This window comes from Acinonyx jubatus, chromosome C1 (genome assembly GCF_027475565.1).
Source record: "Acinonyx jubatus isolate Ajub_Pintada_27869175 chromosome C1, VMU_Ajub_asm_v1.0, whole genome shotgun sequence".
Classification (NCBI taxonomy): domain Eukaryota; kingdom Metazoa; phylum Chordata; class Mammalia; order Carnivora; family Felidae; genus Acinonyx; species Acinonyx jubatus.
In genome coordinates, this window is record NC_069381.1 from 183,973,840 (window position 1) to 183,995,519 (window position 21,680).

The following is a 21,680-nucleotide window of genomic DNA, read 5'->3' on the forward strand; positions in this document are numbered from 1 at the left end:
TCTCAAATTCCACATATGAGTGAAAACATATGATATCTGTCTTCCTCTGACTGACTTATTTCACTTAGCTTAATACTCTCCAGTTCTATCCATGTTGCTGCAAATGGCAAGATTTCATTCTTAATCATCGCCCAAGTAGTATTCCATTGTATATACATACCACATCTTTATCCATTCATCAGTTGCTGGACATTAGGACTTTTCCCATAATTTGGTAATTGTTGATAGCGCTGCTATAAACACTAAGGTACATGTGCCCCTATGAATCAGCACTCCTGTATCCTTTGGATAAATTCCTAGTAGTGCTATTGCTGGGTCATAGGGTAATTCTATTTTTAATTTTTTTGAGGAACCTCTACACTGTTTCTGCACCAGTTTGCATTCCCACCAACAGTGCAAGAGGGTTCCTGTTTCTTCACATCCTCACCAACATCTGTTGTTACTACTCTAGCTGGTGTGAGGTGGTATCTCAATGTGGTTTTGATTTGTATTTCCCTGATGATGACTGATCTTTTCATGTGTCTGTTGGCCATCGGGATGTCTTCTTTGGAAAAGTGTCTATCCATGTCTTCTGCCCATTTCTTCACTGGATTATTTGTTTTTTGGGTGTTGAGTTTGATATTTTCTGTATAGATTTTGGATACTAACGCTTTATCCGATATGTCATTTGCAAATTCTTCTCTCATTCCATTGGTTACCTTTTAGTTTTGTTGATTGTTTCCTTTTCTGTGCAGAAGCTTTTTATCTTGATGAGGTCCCAATAGTTCATTTTTGCTTTTATTTTCCCTGCCTTTGGAGATGTGTTGAGTAAGAAGTTGCTGCAGCTGAGGTCAAAGATGTTGTTGCCTATTTTCTACTCTAGGGTTTTGATGGTTTCCTGTCTCATATCTAGGTCTTTCATCTATTTTGAGTTTATTTTTGTGTATGGTATAAGAAAGTGGTCCAGTTTCATTCTTCTTTACGTTGCTGTCTAGTTCTCCCAGCACCACTTGCTAAAGAGACTGGTTTTTTTCCATTGGATACTCTTTCCTGCTTTGTCAAAGATTAGTTGGCCATACATTTGTGGGTCCATTTCTGGATTCTCTATTCTATTCCATCAGTCTGTGTATCTGTTGTTGTGCCAATACCACACTGCCTTGATGATTACAGTTTCATAGTAGAGGTTAAAGTCCAGGATTGTGATGCCTTCTGCCTTGTTTTTCTTTTTCAACATTACTTTGGCTATTCAGGGTCTTTAGTGGCTCCATACAAATTTTAGGATTGTTTGTTCCAGCTCTGAGAAGAATGCCAGTGCAATTTTGATTAGGATTACATTGAATATTTAGATTGCATTGGGTAGTATTGACATTTTAACAATATTTGTTCTTCCAATCCATGAGCATGGAATGTTTTTTCCATTTCTTTGTGTCTTCGTCAATTTCTTTCATAAGTCAGGATAGAAGGAACATACTGCAACATCATAAAAGCCATGTATGAAAGACCCACAGCTAATATCATCCTCACTGGGGAAAAACTGAGAGCTTTTCCCCTGAGATCAGGAACATAGTGTTGGAAGTCCTAGCCTCAGCAATCACAAAAAAAATGAAATCAAAGGAATCCAAATGGGCAAAGAAGCAGTCGAACTTACACTTTTTGCAGATGACATACATGATAGTCTACATGGAAAACCTGAGAGACTCCACCAAAAAGCTGCTAGAACTGATATATGAATTCAGCAAAGTCACAGGATATAAAATCAGTGTATAGAAAGCGGTTGCATTTCTATACACCAATAATGAAGCAATAGAAAGAGAAATCAAGAAAACGATCCCATTTACAATTGCACCAAGAATCATAAAATACCTAGGAACAAATCTAACCAAAGATGTAAAAGATCTATATGCTGAAAAGTAAATAAGCTGTCTTAAAGGGGAAGTGGGAGTTCTACCCTTCAAAGCAGAAATAAAGGAACTTTTCAGCAAATTGTTACAGACTGTACTTTGTATGTGCTTGGCTTGTGGAATTTATTATCAATTAATTAGTTTTAACTAAACTAATCTTCAAGAACTAGCTAAGTGGCTTAGAAAGATTTTCACAAAGACATTGCTGATTGAAGCTAATACCAATAATGCAAAAACAAGCAAACAAAAAGAAAATAACAGAGCTATGAACCCTGTCAGCATCATTACTAGGTAAATACAATGATCTAGTCATGAAAAAAGTCAACCAAAAAAAAAAAATCAAGAAGACCAAAATATGAACTTGGACCCACTATCAGTACAATGAACCCTGCCCTAAGAGCACATTGATCTGAAAAAGAGAGAGACAGAGAGAGAGAGACAGAGAGAGAGAAGGAGGCAAACCATAAGAGACTCTTAACTCTAGAGAACAAAATGAGGGTTGCTGGAGGGGACGTGAGTGGGGAGTGGGCTAATATTACACTATATGTTAACTAAGTAGAATTTAAATAAAAACTTGAAACATAAAAAAAAGGAAAACAGAGTACATTGATCTGCTATATTAACTCATGATAGCATGTAGTCATCGTGATAAGCAAATATTTTAAAATATGTTTAATCTTTGTCTTACCTTTAACTTCTATGTTTGTGTATTTTTTTAATATTTATGTTATTTTTGACAGAGAGAGAGAAAGCGTGCTTGAGAGTGAGTAGGAGAGGGGCATAGAAGGGGGGGAAAGAGAATCTGAAGCAGGTTCTGCTCTGATGGCAGGGAGCCTGACACGGGGATCCAACTCATAAACCATGAGATCACTACCTGAGTCTGACACCCAACTGAACCACACAGGCACCCCTGTTTGTGTATGTTGAATGCACATAGATGATAATATTTACATATTACATATAAAATGCTAAGACAAAGATTGGAATTTAATGTGATTTCTCCTCATAAGAGTGTTGTTATTAAAAAATAGCATGCAGGGGCTCCTGGGTGGTTCAGTAGGTTGAGCATCTGACTTTGGCTGAGGTCATGATTTTGTGGTTCATGGGGTTGAGCCTCTGTGCTGACAGCTGAGTGTGGAGCCTGCTTTGGATGCTGTGTCTCCTTCTGCTCCTCCCCCAATCATGCTCTGTCTCTTTATCTCTCAGAAAATAAACAATAAGAAAAATTGTTTTAATAGCATTCAAAAAACTCATCAAAATTTTTAAAGCATTTTTTTCAATTTATAGTTTATAACATAAAACCCAGGTAGTATACAACAAAAATTAAATGTTATTCATGGTACCTGTCATTCAGTTGGCAACAGGAGTTTCAAAATTTGATATAATCCTTGTGGGTCCTCAAAATCCCCAAAGTTGCCAGGTATTCAAATTCAAATGTTATGCTAATAAGAGTGGAATCCTCAGTGAGTTCTGGTTTACCTCCAACAACAATTTGTGAGGTAGTGGGGAATTTTTGGGAGGGGACAGGGTTTGGAAATTTGTTTGTGTTTTGGGTTTTTTGGCTTCAAAAAGATTTTTGTGAAAAAAATAAATAAAAAATTTAAAAAAAAAAAGATTTTTGTGGGATGCTTGGGTGGCTCAGGTAGTTAAGTGTCTGACTCTTGGTTTTGGCTCAGGTCATGATCTCCTGGTTCATGGGTTCCAGCTCCGCATGGGGGTTGGATTCTCTCTCTTCCTCTCTCTATACCCCTCCCCTCTCTGCTCTCTCTCTCTCAAAATTTATAAACATAAAAACAATTTTTTGTTGTTTTAGGTTGGAAAATCAGCTTCAGAAACTAAAAGACTAGAACACCTAATGGAAATTGCATTTACTTGCCAATGACTCTATCAGAAAGGATCTATTTCAAAGAGAAGTTTTACCTTAATTTTATATATTATGTTATATATAAAAGTACATATTAATATTTTATTGTTATGTTGTATTATATTATTAAATATTATAAATATTATACATATAATAAACTATATTCAAAATGCTAACTCAGATAAAGATTAAATTGGTAAATGCCATATATTGTCTTAAATTGAATTACATTTCATACACATAATTTAAAACATAGCTTTATAGCTATTTTTTAAAAAGACAAAAACCCTTGTCTTAAGTCTGTTTATTTTTCTGTTTAATTTCACATGCAAAAAAAAAAAATGAAGTAACTTTTGAAATGTGGCCTCAAATTACAAAACTGAAAAGAATTTTGGTCATTGCTAAAGTCTTATGTTTCTGGGAATCTATTACAAAATAAGAATGCTATGTACACTTAAAAAGTAAATCAGGTTTTGTGCCATTTGGAAAACTCATACATTTTCATTCTGTGTTTTAAAGCTAAAAGAGTACTTTTTTTTTTTTTAAAGCAAACTCTATCCCCAACATAGGGTTCCAACAACCCTAAGATCAAGAGTTCATGCTCTACCGACTGAGCCAGCCAGACACTCTAAGAATTAGTTTTAATAATGTTCCAAACAATGCTCTTCAAAGCAAGTTATAGTTAAAAAGAAATATTTTGTCTGGAGGCTTGTAGTGCCTGGCTGGCTAAGAATTAAGAAAGGAATGTTTGCAGCCTGGGAAACGGCTGGTTGAGAAGCAGCAAAGCAGACCAGGAAAACCGGGTCTCCTTTGAAATGTCAAGGTTGAAAACAGCCAGACCTTGCTTGTGGATCAGCATGTTTTCTTTCCCACTCTGTAAATGCTTAATCTAAAATAGTAAAACAATTCCCTTCCTCTGACTATACACTGCCCCCTCACGTTCGGCTCGGCTCACCAGCCTGTAAGTCACTACCCTGATTGTACTTATCGCCCGATAATTTGTGATTATGCTTTGCTCCTGCTTTGAAACTACACGTTCCTTTCCCCTGCACCCTTTAAGAAGTACTGATAAGATTGTCAATAAAAACCGGAGACTGAGCTTTGTTTGGGACCATGGCCACTAGAACGCTTGGTCTCCTCATTTTCTCCTTTCTCGGATTCAGGAGTCTGGAGTAATGTCATTCATCGCCCCAGGGTTTACTGGTCAAACCCAGCATTTGGTGACCCCGACCTGGTTCGTGGCAGCGACGATTTGACGGCGGAACCCTTGAAGAAGTCAAACTGAAACTACTGCGCAGTAAGTCATCCAAGCGTGCTTAGGTTATCTGATTTTCAGGGCATTGTTCGGGCTTGGGTTTCTTAAGATGGAACAGAACTCTGCTGAACAAAAACATCACATCAAAGTTCTCTGACAGCTGTTAAAAGCTAGCAGAGCAACGGTTACTGAGGTTCAACTTCAGAGCCTTTTAAAAAGTGTTACTGAAAACAATCCTTGGTTTCCTGATAGAGGAACTCTAGACCTTGAAGTAAGGGAGAGAGTTGGTAAAAATTTTAAAAGATGTCATGAACAAGGTAATCTTCCCTTTACGATGTGGGGAGTAATTAGAGCAGCCTTAGTCCCTTTACATACTGAACAATCTACTGATCCTACAATTGCTTTCTCTAAGGAAGCTCCTCTAAAAGTTCCTATGGACGGGGAGAATCTCCCACCTCCTCCTATTTGATTGGGAGCCATACCGCACCCCACCACCCCCTCCCTTGTCCACTACTTCCAATGCAAACATTCCTTTCTTAAATCTTAACTAGCCAGGCTTTATGAGCCTCCACAATTTTGCTTTTGGATTTTTACCAATTAGAGTATTTGTAAATTAATTAAATCTCATTATAAATAAAGCATTTAGTACCGTATGTTCCACCTATGCTAATTTTAATTACTCAGTTCCCAAACTGAATTTGGAAATAATAAGAGCATTAAACCTACATTTTCCTGCTGAGTTGGTAATAAGCCAAACATCCTTCTAAATTTAGTTATTTAGGGGAAAAATTAAATTACTCAGACATTTTTACCTTATTGTAAAAGAGCAAAGAGATTGGAAAAAAATTTGCACTATACATGTTTTTAAAACTTTTATATTTGTTTTATTTATTTAAGTAATCTCTATACCCACCGTGGGGCTTGAACTCACAACTCAGAGATCAAGTGTACACATCTCCAACTGAGCTAGCCAGGTGCCCCTGCATTATACATTTAAATGAATACAACAATTAAGTGAATGTTGTGTGATTATAGCTATTCTTGTACTGTATGTATGATATATTTTATTTCATTTATTCTCTTGCTACAAAATTTCCATGGGAAATACTGACTGTTCAGGAACATAGTACTGAAGGCCAACTTTGTGGTTCATAATAACCATAGCAATAACTGTCCTAAAAATAAAGAATGCCTGTGTCAGTGCAGGTGGGATCATTTTACTGAGAAAGAATCAGGTTCACAGGTGGTGGTAGCATCTGGACCTGGGAATCCCATGTCATAGTAACATAATACTAAAGCATAAGGGTTTAACACAGATATACAGTCTTAGAATTATATCTTATATGCAGACCAGACTTTCTAGTGAAACATATAATTAAAACTGAAACTGTATCTGTAGATGCTAGATAAGTTCTAACAAGGAAACATGTCACAATTCATATATTTACAATACAGGGATTAAACTCAAGGTATTAATTCCTTAATACATTATCTGTAAATGCTTCCTTATATTTGATTTGGGTTAATCAGCAATTATAAGTCTAATCTATCAATTTCTACATTTATAAGAAAATGAATGAAATCTTTTATAGCCTAAACCCTGTACATACTTTTATTATAGCACTTATAATGCATCATAATTATTCATTTCCTTGTCCGACTCCCTTATTAAACTATGGCCTCCTTGAAGACAGGGACTATACCTATGTGATAGGTGTTTAGGAAGTGTCTGTTGAATGAATAAATTCATTAGATGTCTAAAAATATAAGTGAGGTGACAGAAATGATTTGTCACAGATAAACACTTCATTTATGAATCTATAAATGTTTAGGGAATGAAGAATTGGGGAGACTCCTATATTTTCCAATGTCTAAGAGGCTTCCAGGATTCCAACTGCCTATCAGAAAACTGACCTTATTTACAAAAAAGTTGTGACGGTGACCTGAGCATGTATTCTGGGATTGGATGGCCCTTCCCCAAACCCATGGCAAGGATATTAGAACTGAGTTAGGCCTAAGCTTTTTGACACATGCTGTATAACCTTTTCTTATTTGTTGAGTTGGTGATACAAATACCATCAGAGGTTGTGACCAATTTCTGCTGAATGCAACCAATTATTCTATGGCCATTGCACGCAATAAACATTTCTCCTTCAACACATTGGTCATTTGTTTTGTTTTGTCAAAATTACAAGGAAAAGAACTCCTGAGTGCAAATAATGTGGCATTCTTGCCCAACCTTTCTCCAAGATCCAAGTCAAGGAGGTCCATGGAGTTGCAACAACAAAAGAGGCAGACATTTCAGTTTCTTTTCTTTGTATTCTGTTCATTCACTTAAATATTTAGTGAATTATTTAATTACTTAAGTACACACATGCACACACACACACACACCACATCTTCTTTAACCATTTACCTGCTAATGGACACTTAGGTTGTTTCCACATGTTGGCTATTGTAAATAACGCTGCAATGAACATGGGGGTGCAGACATCTTTTCAAGTTGTGTTTTCATTTTCTTCAGATAAATACAAGGAGAATTGCTGGATTATATGGTAGTTCTACTTGTAGTTTTTTGAGGAAATCTCCATACTGTTTTCCATAGTGGCTGCACCAATTTATATTCCCACCAACAGTGTAAATGGGTTCCCTTTTCTCCACACCTCACCAACACTTATTACCTTTAGTCTTTTTGATAATAGTTAGTCTGACAGATATGAGGTGACATATCATTGTGGTTTTTATTTGCATTTCCCTGATGATTTAGCAATGTTGGGCATCTTTTCATGTACCTGTATGTTTTCTTTAAAAAATGTCTATTCATCAATTTTGCTTTTTAAATGAAGAGTATAAATTCTCATTGAAACTTCTTTTTTTTTTTTTGATGGAGAGAGAGAGAGAGAGAGAGACAGAGAGAGAGAGAGAGAGTGAGCTGGGGAGGGGCAGAGTGAGAGGGAGAGAGAGAGAATCTTAAGCAGGCTCCACACCCAGCACAGAGCCCCACACGGGGCTTGGTCTTAATGATCATGAGATCATGACCTGAGTTGAAATCAAGAGTCAGGACACTTAGGGGCACCTGGGTGGCTCAGTAAGTTGAGCATCTGACTTCAGCTCAAGTCATAATCTTGTGGTTCATGGGTTCGAACCCCACATGGGGCTTTGTACTGACAGCTCAGAGCTTGCAGCCCACTTCAGATTCTGTGTCACCCTCTCTCTCTGCCCCTCCCCCACTTGCGCTCTGTCTCTCTCTCAAAAATAAACATTAAAAAAATTAAAAAAAAATTAGTTGGGACATTTAACCAAATGAGCTATCCAGGCACCCATTTAAACTTCTTATACATAGTTTTATCTATTCGCTAAGCCACAAATCACATAGGTTTAGCTGCAGTGCCATAAGAGTTCCAAAGCTCACCATCTAGCAACTTGTTGCAGCCCCAGGCTATAGTCTATATTCTCTGATTTCCCACATTCCTTTTCACTCCTTGTCTTACTGGAACCAAATGTCTACCAAAATAAAAATAAAGTTGTGTTCCAGAACTTCTTTTATCTTAGCCTTCTTTGGGACTATTAAAGCTGCACTACCCATTCTGGTTTATTTTAGGGTTGTACATATAAGCCACATGTGACTCTATATAGATACTTAAGCATTGTTTATATAGCAGAAGCATGACCAAATGTTTTTAACAAAGAGCAATATGATCAGAAATCCATGTATCTAGGTTAATTTTTTAATGACAGCTATTAAAGCAAACAATCCAACAAAAATTAGTTTTTGCAGTAATACAGAAGATGTCCAAAAATACTTTATTGAACTTTATTTATATAAAGCATCTTATTATAGAGTTAGCATTTGTGTCAATAGCACTAGTAATTATTGCTTAATTTTGATTGAGGCAGTAAGGATATGAGCTATTTCTCATAAAGCATAGTTGATGTGAAGGCACATTTCAATTAAGGCTCCAGATTTAATAACAAATATGATTGAAATTCTCAGCTTTCAACTTGATAAAACTTTCATAATACCCAGATAGATGCCAACATTACCTAGAGTTTGGCCACATGGTCAGAAAGTTTAAATTATATTTGGAAAAATTAAAAAGAATTTTTTAATGTTTATTTATTTTTGAGAGAGAGAGAGAGCATGTGTGAACAAGGAAGGGGCAGAGAGAAAGGGAGACAGAGAATGCAAAGCAGGCTCCATGCTGTCAGCACAAAGCCCGATGTGGGGCTTGAACTTATGAACCGTGAGATCATGACCTGAGCCAAAACTGAGAGTTGGGTGCATAACCAACTGAGCCACCCAGGTGCCCCAGAAATTTTATTCAATTGAGATATAATTGATATATAACATCATATTTATTTTAAGTGTATAATACAATGATTTAATATATGTATATATTGCAAAATGATTACCAGAAAAATTTTGTTAACATCCATCACCTTACACAATTTTTTTTCTTGTGATGAGAAATTTTAAGATATGTTTTTTCAAATTTCCTGGAAAATTTTCATTTTCCTGATAGGAATGGTGGTTAGCCTATCTGGCCCTGAGGGGCAGAGGACATTTACCAAATCAGGTCTGGAAGAGTGTTGAAAGCCAAAGCCAAAAAATCCTGTCCAAATGAATTGTGCAAGTTAAAAGGATGTGAGCACAGATTAAAATTCAAGGGGACCACCAATCCAGGCAGGCAAAGAAAATAAATGGAAGAATTCTGAGCAGTAAAATGGAAGCTGTCTAGATGAAAGCTGGTGACAGCTGGTATTATCTGAGGCTGGATCTCACATTTTAGGGCTGATCTGATTCATTTAAAGGTCTAGAATGGAGGAGACACTAAACTTCATATTCTGGCAATGTTCTAGAAATATTGTGTTGTTAGCTCAGTCAGGTCCTGTCCTAAGGGAAAGTTATGGGACAAATTGACAGGTTAGTCATATCCACAGGCATCTCACTGGTTGTAAGAAATTTATCATGTTATTTTGTGTAGTTTTATCATATTTCTTGTAGTTGGGATTCACTGATTCTATTAATTGATGGCTGTCCTCATTATGGGTTGTATTTTCCTGGTTCTTTGCATTTTTGTAATTTTTAAATTAAATGTCAGGCATTGTGAACTTTACCTTGTTGGGTGCTAGATATTTTTGTATTCTTATAAGTAAATTTGAGCTTTGTCTTGAGATGCAAATTATTTATAAACAGTTGAATCTTTTTCAGTCTTGCTCTTAAGTTATATGAATCTAGAGTAGCTTTGAGTGTAGGGCTGATTTTCCTCCACTACTCAGTGATCCATGAATTATAAGATTTTCCACTGTCTGGTGAAAACTTGAATCATTCTTGGCCCTGGATGAACTTTGAGAATTGTTTCCTCTGCTTCTTTTGGGTAGTTTTCCCCCACACTTGGATGGTTTCTTCCCTCATGCACACTGATTAATAGTTAGCTGGATATTTAAGGGGGACCCCGTGAAAATCCTTAGAGCTGTCTCTCTGTTCATTACTCTCACCTCTGATACTATGCTCTGCAAACTCTAGCCACTTAGCCTCCTAGGACTGTGTCTCCTCAATTTAAGGAGATGACTAGGTGTTGCCTGAGTTCTCTGTCCCTGTGCCACAACCTGGAAAATCTTTCCAGGCAGGAATCTAGGAGAATCATAGGGCTCACCTCTCTCAAGGATCACTGTCCTGCACTGTTTGATGTTCAATGTCTGAAAACTGTTGTTTCATATATTTTGTTGATCTGGTTTTTAAGTTGTTTCAGACAAGGGGGTACTGTAGGCCTTGTTACTACATTTTGCCAAAGAAGAATTTATAAAGTGAACAGAACCACCAGTGGTTGTTATGAACTGCATCTGAACTTCTCCCCATCTTAAGATTTACAAGATATTATATTTGCAAAGAATAAGGCAGCCTCAGAAACATTATTCATCCATTCAACAAACATTTGAACACTATGATAGAGATGGCTAACAGTCTACCAAAATTCACTCTCTTTCCATATTATAGATTTGTCCTTGGGAAGTGGCTGCCAGCTCAGGGACAAGGGTTTTCCAGACACCCCTACCCTCTACCCATACACATATTGCTTCTCAGTATGGCCATATGTTTAGTTTTCACTAGTGGAATGCATGTGAAAATGACATGTGTCATTTCTATGACAGGATTTTAAGAAGCAGGTATGCCTTCTTCACACTCTTTCCCCTTCTGCTGACTGAATGCTGAGGATAACAAATCCCTTGGGAATGATGAAGCCAAAACATGAAGTGTTTCATTCCCTGAAATCACTGTTAGCTGCCTGCCAGGAATACCTGCACTGTTTAGGTAGGTGATGACAAAAGAAATTTCTATTATATTAAACTACTACTATTTTTGGGCTACTTTGTTAACGCAGTGAGTGTTACCCAGCTAATACAGGGACCTACTCTAAACCAAGCACTGTACTAAGTGCTGGATGTACAGTGAGAAACAAGAGTCTTGGTCCCTGGTTCATGGATCTTAAAGGTTAGTCACAAAGGATGATAATAAATAAGAAAAGAAATAAATATATACAGTGACACCCTGCAAAGCACCTCACTGGTTCCTGTCTTCCCAGTAGAATGTATCTTGCTTTTTAATATCCAAACTTCAGAAGAATATATTTTTCCCTTGATATGGTGTTTTGTGACTAATGTTTGTGTAGGAAATGTTTATATTTATATTCTCCCCCAAACTCAATCCAACATTTTAAAACAAAATGATGTGTATGAAATATCTTGTATTGCATTCCAAATACAATTGGTAGAATAGCAGAATCTCATATAGATATTTTCCCAACTTTTATTTTCAAGTCTGAAAAACAGAAAAGTTTAAAGAATACACACACGTGCACGTGCGCACGCGCGCGCACACACACACACACACACACACACACACACACACACTTCATCTAGAGTTCCCGGTGGTAACATTAGCCACATTTGTTATTTCTGTCTTTCTAAACCTTCAGACACATGGGCGTGTGTGCACACACACACACTTTGCTAACCCATTTGAAAGTAACTTGCAGGGGCGCCTGGGTGGCTCAGTCGGTTGAGCGTCCGACTTCGGCTCAGGTCACGATCTCACAGTCGGTGAGTTCGAGCCCCGTGTCGGGCTCTGGGCTGATGGCTCAGAGCCTGGAGCCTGCTTCCGATTCTGTGTCTCCCTCTCTCTCTGCCCCTCCCCCATTCATGCTCTGTCTCTCTCTGTCTCAGAAATGAATAAACATTAAAAAAAATTAAAAAAAAAAAAAGAAAGTAACTTGCAGGCACAATGATACTTTATCCCTAAATTCTTCAGTATTTATCTCCTATGAACAAGAACATTTTCCTACATGATTGTAATACCACCATCACACCCAAGAAATTTAATGGAAATATATAATATCATCTAATGTACAGCCTATGTTAAAATCCCTCCATTTGTCTGTAGCTGATTATTACTAACTTATTTATTATCTCTATATCTCCACAATAATTCTTCTGCCTCCTGTCCCCCAATATTTATAAATCCTCTCCAAAACTAAACCAATCCTAACTTGATCCATAGACCCAGTGCAATTTCAAGCAAAATCCCAGCAAATTACTCTATGGATATTGACAAGCTGATTCTAAAGTTCATATGGAGAGGCAAAAGACCCAGAATAGCCAACATAATCCTGAAGAAGAACAGAGTTGGGGGGCTGATGTTATGACTCCAAGACTTACTATAAAGCCACAGTAATCAATATAATATGGTATTGGCAATAGACAAATAGATCAGCATAACAGAATAGAGGGCACAGAAATAGACCCTCATAAATATAGTCAACTGATTTTTGACAAAGGACCAAGCATAATGCAATAGAGCAAAGACAGTCTCTTCAACAGATGGTGCTGGAACAATTGGACATACATATGCAAAAAAATTTAATCTAAACACAGATTTTACACCGTTCACAAAATTAACTCAAGATGGACCAGGGACTTAAATGTAAAATGCAAAACTATAAAACTCCTAGAAGATTACATCAGATAAAACCTAAGCACACCTGGGTTTGGCAATCATTTTTAGATATGAGACCACAGGCACAATTTATGAAATAAATAAATGATAAGATGAACTTCATTTAAATGAAAAGTTTCTGCTCTGTGACAGACAATATCAAGAGAGAAGTCACAGACTGTGAGAAAATATTTGCAAAGATATATCTGATAAAGGACTGTTATATACAAAATAGAAAAAGAGGGGCGCCTGGGTGGCTCATTCAGTTAAGTGTCTGATTTAGGCTCAGGTCATGATCTTGCCATTCCCATGTCAGGCTCTGAGCTATCAGCACAGGAGTCTGCTTCAGATTCTGTGTGTGTGTCTCTCTCTGCCCCTCCCCTGCTCATTCTCTGTCTCTCTGTCTCTCTCCCTCTCAAAAATGAATAAATGTTAAAAAATTTAAAAAAATTCAAAATATAAAAAGAAATCTTAAAACTCAATAAGAAAACAACCTCATTTAAAAATGGGTGTGGTCCTGAGAGGGGTGGGGCCAAGATGGCAGAGCAGCATGGAAGTTCTCAGCTTCCCTCCTTCCTGAAATGCAGCTAGATTGGTACCAAACCATTGTGCACACCTAGGAAATTGATCTGAGGATTAACACAATAATCTGCATAACCTGAGCTGCAGAACTCAGCAGGTACACGGTGTGAAGAAGTGAACTGGGGGAGAGAGAAGCTGTGGAGGGTAGGGAGCTGTTTTTGCAGAGAGAGGACAGAGAAAGGGGGAAGAATGCAGCACAATGGGAGAATAAAGCACTCCCCCTGAAAGTAGCTGGAGGGAAAGAGAAAAAGGGGAAACCCTTACAAGGGACTGAACAAGAAATATGCTCCCCAAAAACACTGACAGGGAGAAAGGAGAGGGTTTCAATACCATTAAGATTCTATAAACATGGGAGTGCAGAGTTAGAAATTCCAGAGCTCACTACCTGGCAGTGCTCTGGTGGGGAGGAAGGGAGAATCCCCAGGAGCAGGCAGTGAGGACCGAGGGGTCTGTAGACCACATGGGGAGAAGTTGTTTCCCTGATTGGAGGGCATTTGGTAGAGGCCATAGAGCTTCCCCACAAACAAAGGTCTCAGCAGACATGGGGAACAGCCCATGTCTCAGGACCCCAGACAACAGCCATGTTTGTTGGTATTGGAACAAAGATGCCAGAGTGTGGTGAAACCTGGTGCCATCTGTGTGTTGTGAATTGTCATAATCTCTGAACCTCTGCCACTACACAATTGCATGAACATTGTCTGGGGCAAGCCAGCACCTGGCCATTGCTCAACAAGACCCTGCCCCAGAGGGTTGGACTGGATCCAAGCCACAGGGTTCTCAGAAGTGAGGGGTTTGGAAACACAGCCCCATTTGAGATAAAATTCAGGATGGAGGTGCTGCCTGACAGGTGGACATGGACAGTGTAGAAGTAGGGAGTAGATGGAAGCCTGAGACAAAGGAGAGGTGTATGATTGCAGGCCGGTGAGAGCACAGAGTTCCTGTGACAGAAATAGGAAGCTGGGTGATGCCATTTTCAGCTATCCCACTCAGGTGCATAAACATGCATGCTCACCACACTGATCCACTCCAGTAAGCTAAGCAATGCCACCCAGTGGAGAACAGAGCTGTTACACAAAGCCCCACCCAAATGCACCTTCCAAGTGCATGCTGTAGAGGACGACCACAAGTCTCTCCTGTACAGAGTATAGAGTGCTTCATAGTTTCACTTATAGGGAAAACAGGATGTAACTCAGTTTTCAGTCTGTTTTCAGTTTGTTTGCTGGTTCATCTATTTGTCATTTTGCTTTTTTTGTTTTGTTTGCTTTTGTTTACATTGATTTGTTTTTCTCTTTTTCTCCTTTCTTTTCCTTTTCTTGGATACAGAAAGAGAAAAATTTATTTTTATTTTCCTTTAAAAATTTTTTAAAAATTCTTTTTACTATATTTTTTAATTTTTTTTTAATTTTAAAATTCTTTTTCACTTTCTTCATTTCATTTTATTCTATTGTATACATTTTTAAAGTCTTTTTTAAATTTTTAAACTTTTTCTCACTTTTTTCCTTTTTTTTCTTTCCCTTGTTTCTCTATCCTATTAAGCTTCTTTCAACAACCAGACCAAAACACACCTAGGATCTAGTTTTCTTTATTTGATTTTTTATGTTGTTTTAGGCTTTAATTTTTTTAATGTTTGTTTATTTTTGAGAGAGAGAGAGAGAGACAGAGTGCAAACAGGAGGGGCAGAGAGAGAGGAAGACACAGAATCTGAAGCAGGGCTGCTTTGGTGGTCACAAACTCCTTTAGGTTTTGTTTATCTGGGAAACTCTTTATCTCTCCTTCTGTTTTGAATGACAGCCTTGCTGGATAAAGAATTCTTGGCTGCATATTTTTCCAATTCAGCTTGTTGAATATATTCTGCGACTCCTTTTTCTGTGCACAGATAATGATGCGAGACTTGAGCCCACAAACTGTGAGATCATGACTTGAGCCGAAGTCAGATGATTAACCGACTGAGCCACCCAGGTGCCCCTTATTTTTATTTTATTATTTTATTTTATTTTATTTATTTATTTATTTATTTAATTTATTTATTTTATTTATTATTATTATTATTATTTATTTATATATAAATTTATATATAAATTATATATAAATATATAAATTATATATAAATTTATTTATTTATTTATTTATTTTATTTTATTTTATTTTATTTTATTTTATTTTATTGTTTTATTAGTTATTTTTCTTCCTCCAAAATGACAAAATGAAGGAATTCACCCCAAAAGAAAGAACAGGAAGAATTGACAGCCAGGGGCTTAATCAACGCAGATATAAGCAAGATGTCTGAACTAAAATTTAGAATCTAGCATAATAAGAATGCTAGATGCGGTTGAAAAAAGCATAGAGTACCTTTCTATGGAGATAAAAGAAGTAAAATCGGGTCAGGATGAAATTAAAAACGCTATAACCAAGATGCAATCTTGAATGGATGCAACAGGGGCAAGGATGGACGAAGCAGAGCAGTGAATCAGTGATATAGAAGACAAAATTATGGAGAATAATGAAGCAGAAAAAAGAGGGAAACTAAGGCGAAAGAGCATGATACAAGAATTAGAGAAGAACTCAGTGACTTATTAGAAAGGAATAACATCCGAATTATGGGAGTCCTGGAAGATAAAGAGAGAGGAAAAGGGGTAGAAGATTTTATGAGCAAGTAATAGCAGAAAACTTTCCTAATCTGGGGAAAAACAGACATCAAAATCCAAGAAGCACAGAGAACTCCCATTAGATTCAACAAAAACTGACACTCAACAAGGCATATCATAGTCAAAGTCATCAAATACACAGACAAGGAAATAATTATGAAAGCAGCAAGGGAAAAGAGTCCTTAACCTATAAGGGAGGAGAGACCAGGTTTGCAGCAGACCTATCCACAGAAACTAGGCAGGCCAGAAAGGAGTGGCAGGATATATTCAATGAGCTGAATCAGAAAAAATATGCAGCCAAGAATTCGTTATCCAGCAAGGCTGTCATTCAAAATAGAAGGAGAGTTAAAGAGTTTCCCAGAAAAACAAAAACTAAAGGAGTTCATGACCACTAAACCAGCCTGGCAAGAAATTTTAAGGGGGACTCTCTGAGGGGAGAAAAGATGAAACAAAGTAAAATAGACCAGAAGCAAAAAAGACTAGAAAGGACCAGAGAACACCACCAGAAACTCCAACACTACAGGCAACACAATGACACGAAATTCATATCTTTCAGTGCTCACTCTAAATGTCAATGGACTAAACCCTCCAATCAAAACACATAGGGTAACAGAATGGATAAGAAAACAAACATTTATCTGCTGTTTACAAGAGACCCATTTAGGACCTAAAGTCACCTTCAGATTGAAAATAAGGGGATGGAGAACCATCTATCATGCTAATGGTCACCAAAAGAAAGCTGGAGTAGCCATTTTAAAGTAAAGACTGTAATAAGAGATAAAGAAGGGCATTACATCATAATAATGGGTCTATCCACCAAGAAGACCTAACAGTGGTAAACATTTATGCCCCCAATGTGAAACACTCAAATATATAAATCAATTAATCACAAACAGAAAGAAACTCATTGATAATAATGCCATGATAGTAGAGGACTTCAACAACCCACTTATAGCAATGGACAGATCATCTAAGCAGAAAATCAATAGGGAAACAATGGCTTTGAAATGACACACTGGACTGAATGGACTTAACAGCTATATTCAGAACATTTCATCTGAAAGCAGCAGAATACACATTCTTCTCGAGTGCACATAGAACATTCTCCAGAATAGATCACATACTGGGACACAAATCAGCCCTCAACAAGTACAAAAAGATTGAGATCATACCACACATATTTTCAGACCATAAGGCTATGAAACTCAAAATCAACCACAAGAAAAATTTGGAAAGACCATGAATACTTGGAGATTAAAGAACATCTTACTAAGAATGAATGGGTTAACCAAGAAATTGAAGAGGAAATTAAAAAATACATGGAAGTCAATAAAAATGATAACACCACAGCCCAAAACCTCTGGTATGCAACAAAGGCAGTCATAAGAGGAAAGTATACAGCAATCAGGCCTTCCTAGAGAAGGAAGAAAGGTCTCAGATACACAACCTAACCTGACACCTTAAAGAGCTGGGAGGTAAAAAACAGCAAATAAAGCCCCAAACCAGCAGACGATGGGAAATAATAAAGATTAGAGCAGAAATCAATGATATAAAAAAAAAAAAAAAAACAACAAAAACCAAAACACAATAGAACAGATCAATGAAACCAGGAGCTGGTTCTTTGAAAGAATTAACAAAATTGATAACCCCCTAGCCAGACTGATCAAAAAGAAAAAGGAAAGGACCCAAATAAATAAAATCAAGAACGAAAGAGGAGAGATCACAACCAACACAGCAGAAATAAAAACAATAATAAGAGAATATTATGAGCAGTTATATACCAATAAATTGGGCAACCTGGAGGAAATGAACAAATTCCTAGAAACATATAAACTACTAAAACTGAAACAGAAAAAAATAGGAAACTTGAACAGACCCATAACCAGTAAAGAAATTGAATTAGTAATAAAAAAAATCTCCCCAAAAACAAGAGTACAGGGCCGGATGGCTTTCCAGGGGAATTCTACCAGACATTTAAAGAAGAGTTAACACCTAATCTTTTGAAGTAGTTCCATAAAATATAAACAGAAGGAAAACTTCCAAACTCATTCTATAAGGCCAGCATTACCTTGTTCCAAAGCCAGACAGAGACCCCCATAAAAAGGAGAACTACAGACCAATTTCCCTGATGAATATGGATGCAAAAATTCTCAACTAGACAACTGGATCCAACAATACATTAAATGAATTATTCACCATGATCAAGTGGGATTTATACCTGGGATGCAGAGCTGGTTCAATATCCGCAAATGTGATACATCACATTAATAAAAGAATAAGAATCACATGATCCTCTCAATAGATTCAGAGAAAGCATTTGACAAAATACAGCATCCTTCCTTGATAAAAACCCTCAAGAAAGTAGGGACAGAAAGACCATACCCCAAGATCATAAAAGCCACATACAAAGGACTCACCGGTAATATCCTCAATGGGGAAAAACTGAGAGCTTTCCCCCTAAGGTCAGGATCACAACAAGGATGTCCACTCTCACCACTGTTACTTAATGTAGTATTGGAAGTCTTAGCCTCAGCAATCAGAAAACACAAAGAAATAATAGGCATCCAAATCAGCAAGGAGGAAGTCAAACTTTCAGTCTTTGCAGATGACATGATACTCTATGTGGAAAACCCATGAAATTCCACCAAAAAAACTGCTAGATACATGAATCCATGATACATGGATTCCACAAAGTTGCAGGATATAAAAATCAATGCACAGAAATCAGTTGCATTTCTATTCACCAATGATGAAGTGGCAGAAAGAGAAATCAAAGAATCAATCACATTTACAATTGCACCAAAATACCTAGGAATAAACCTAACCAAAGATATGAAAAATCTATATACTGAAAATTATAGAAAGAAATTGAATAAGACACAAAAAAATGGGAAAATGTTCCATGTCCATGGATTGGAAGAGCAAATATTATTAAAATTTTGATACTACTCAAAGCAATCTACACATTCAAAGCAATCCCTATCAAAATAACACCAACATTATTCACAGAGCTAGAACAAACAATCCTAAAATTTCTATGGAACCAGAAAAGACCCCGAATAGGCAAAGCAATCCTGAAAAAGGAAACCAAACCTGGAGGCATCACAATACCAGACTTCAAGATCTATTACAAAGCTGTAGTCATCAAGACAGTATGGGACTGACACAAAAACAGACACACAGATCAATGGAACAGAAAAGAAAGCCCAGAGATGGACTCACAAATGTATAGCCAACTAATCTTTGACAAAGCAGGAAAGAATATCCAATGGAATAAAGACAGTCTCTTCAGCAAGTGGTGCTGGGAGAACTGGACAGCGACATGCAGAAGAATGAACCATACACAAAAATAAACTCAAAATGGATGAAAGACCTCAATGCAAGACAGGAAGCCATCAGAATCCTTGAGGAAAAAGCAGGCAAAAACCTCTTTGATCTTGACTGCAGCAGTTTCTTACTCAACATGTCTCTGGAGGCAAGGGAAACAAAAGCAAAAATGAACTATTGGGACCTCATCAAGATAAAATATTCTGCATGGTGAAGGAAATAATCAGCAAAACTAAAAGGCAACCAACAGAATGGGAGAAGATATTTGCAAATGATATATCAGATAAAGAGTTAGTATCCAAAATCTATAAAGAACTTAACAAACTCAACACCCCAAAATCAAATAATCCAGTAAAGAAATGGGCAGAAGACATGAATAGACACTTTTCCAAAGAAGACATTCAGATAGCTAACAGACATGTAGAAAAATGCTCAACATCTCTCATCATTAGGGAAAAACAAATCAAAACCACAATGAGATACCACTTCACACCTGTCAGAATGGCTAAAATAACAATTCAGGCAACAATAGATGTTGGCGAGGATGCAGAGAAAGAGGAACCTTTTTGCACTGCTGGTGAGAATGCAAACTGCTGCAGCCACTCTGGAAAAAAGTGTGGGGGTTCCTCAAAAACTTAAAAATAGAACTACACCATGACCCAGCAATTGCACTACTAGGTATTTATCCAGAGGATACTGGTGTGCTGTTTTGAAAGGGCACATGGACCCCAATGTTTATAGCAGTGTTATTGACAATAGCCAAGGTATGGAAAGAGCCCAAATGTCCATCGACTGATGAATGGATAAAGAATGGACTATTACTTGGTGATCAAGAATGAAATCTTGGCATTTGCAATAACGTGGATGGAACTAGAGTGTATTATGTTAAGTGAAATTAGTCAGAGAAAGACAAATATCAAATGACTTCACTCATAGGTGGAATTTAAAATACAAAACTGATGTACATAAGGGAAGGGAAGCAAAAAAAATATAAAAACAGGGAGGGAGACAAAACATAAGAGACTCTTACATACAGAGAACTAAACTGAGGGTTGCTGGAGATGTTTTGGGTGGGGGGATGGGCTAAATGCAGAAGAGGCATGAAGGAGGACCCTTGCTGGGATGAGCACTGGGTGTTATATGTAGGTGATGAATCACTGGATTCTACTCCTTAAATCATTATTGCACTATATGCTAACTGAGTTGGATGTAATTATAAAAAACTAAATTTTAAAAAAATGGGCCAAAGACCTTCATGGACATCTCACCGAAGAAGACATACAAATGGCAAATAAGTATATGAAAAGATGTTCCACAACATATGTCATCAGGGAAATGCAAATTAAAGTAACAATGAGATATCACTACACTCTCATTACACCAAATGTTGGCAAGGATGTGGAGCAACAGAAACTCTCATACATTGCTGATGGGAATACAAAATACCAGCACTTTGGGAGAAGTTTGGTAGTTTCTTGTTGGAGAACAAGAAGCTGGAGGCACCATAAGAATGTCCTGAAGGAAAGGGACAGAGCAGCAAGAAACTGAAAGCAGTTTCATTCCCAGGATGGAAGGCTGCCCAGACTGCTCGTTCTCTCCAGAAGGACATCATACGGGTGCTAGGCCTGGGGATAAGAATGTTTTTTTCTGGTGCCAAATGTACTCATGACCCAGTATGGAATACACTGCAGGTGCATGGCTTGTCAAAATGCCATATACCATATACTATGTGCTTGCTGTCATCAGACAGTTTGCAAAAATAAAAGAGGATTGAGCCAGGGGACCGATGGCTTCGGCTCCTGGAGAGTCTTAGCCCCCTGCTTTCTAATTCTCTCGTCACTGCACCTTTAGGACCTGTCTCTCTACAGTTTCTTATAAAACCAAGCACACTCTTGCCATACAATCCATAAATCCTTCTTCTTGGTATTTACTCAAAGGAGTTGAAAATTTACATCCACATGAAAACCTGCACATAGATGTCTAAACAGCTTTATTCATAATTGCTAAAACTTGGAAGCAACAAAGTGTTCTTCAGTAGACATATGGATAAATAAACCGTGGTCATGAAAAGACATGGAGGAAACTTAAATGCATATTACTGAGTTAAGGAAGCCCATCTGAAAAGGCTACATAT

At 37.3% G+C, this 21,680-nt stretch overlaps 1 protein-coding gene across 3 annotated transcripts in view; it reads left to right on the forward strand.

The window, feature by feature from the left end:
• The first annotated feature begins 4,558 nt into the window (after positions 1-4,558).
• CFLAR (CASP8 and FADD like apoptosis regulator) overlaps positions 4,559-21,680 on the forward strand; it is a 98,251-nt gene continuing 81,129 nt past the window's right edge. Inside the window, exons 1-2 of one of the 3 annotated variants that reach the window (XM_015086342.3) lie at positions 4,559-4,705; positions 4,908-5,041. The gene's annotated coding sequence lies outside the window, so the exon portion shown is untranslated. Of the gene's footprint in view, positions 4,706-4,735; positions 5,042-21,680 lie in introns of those variants that run through there. The other 2 variants (XM_053215556.1, XM_015086343.3) reach the window with 2 other exon arrangements.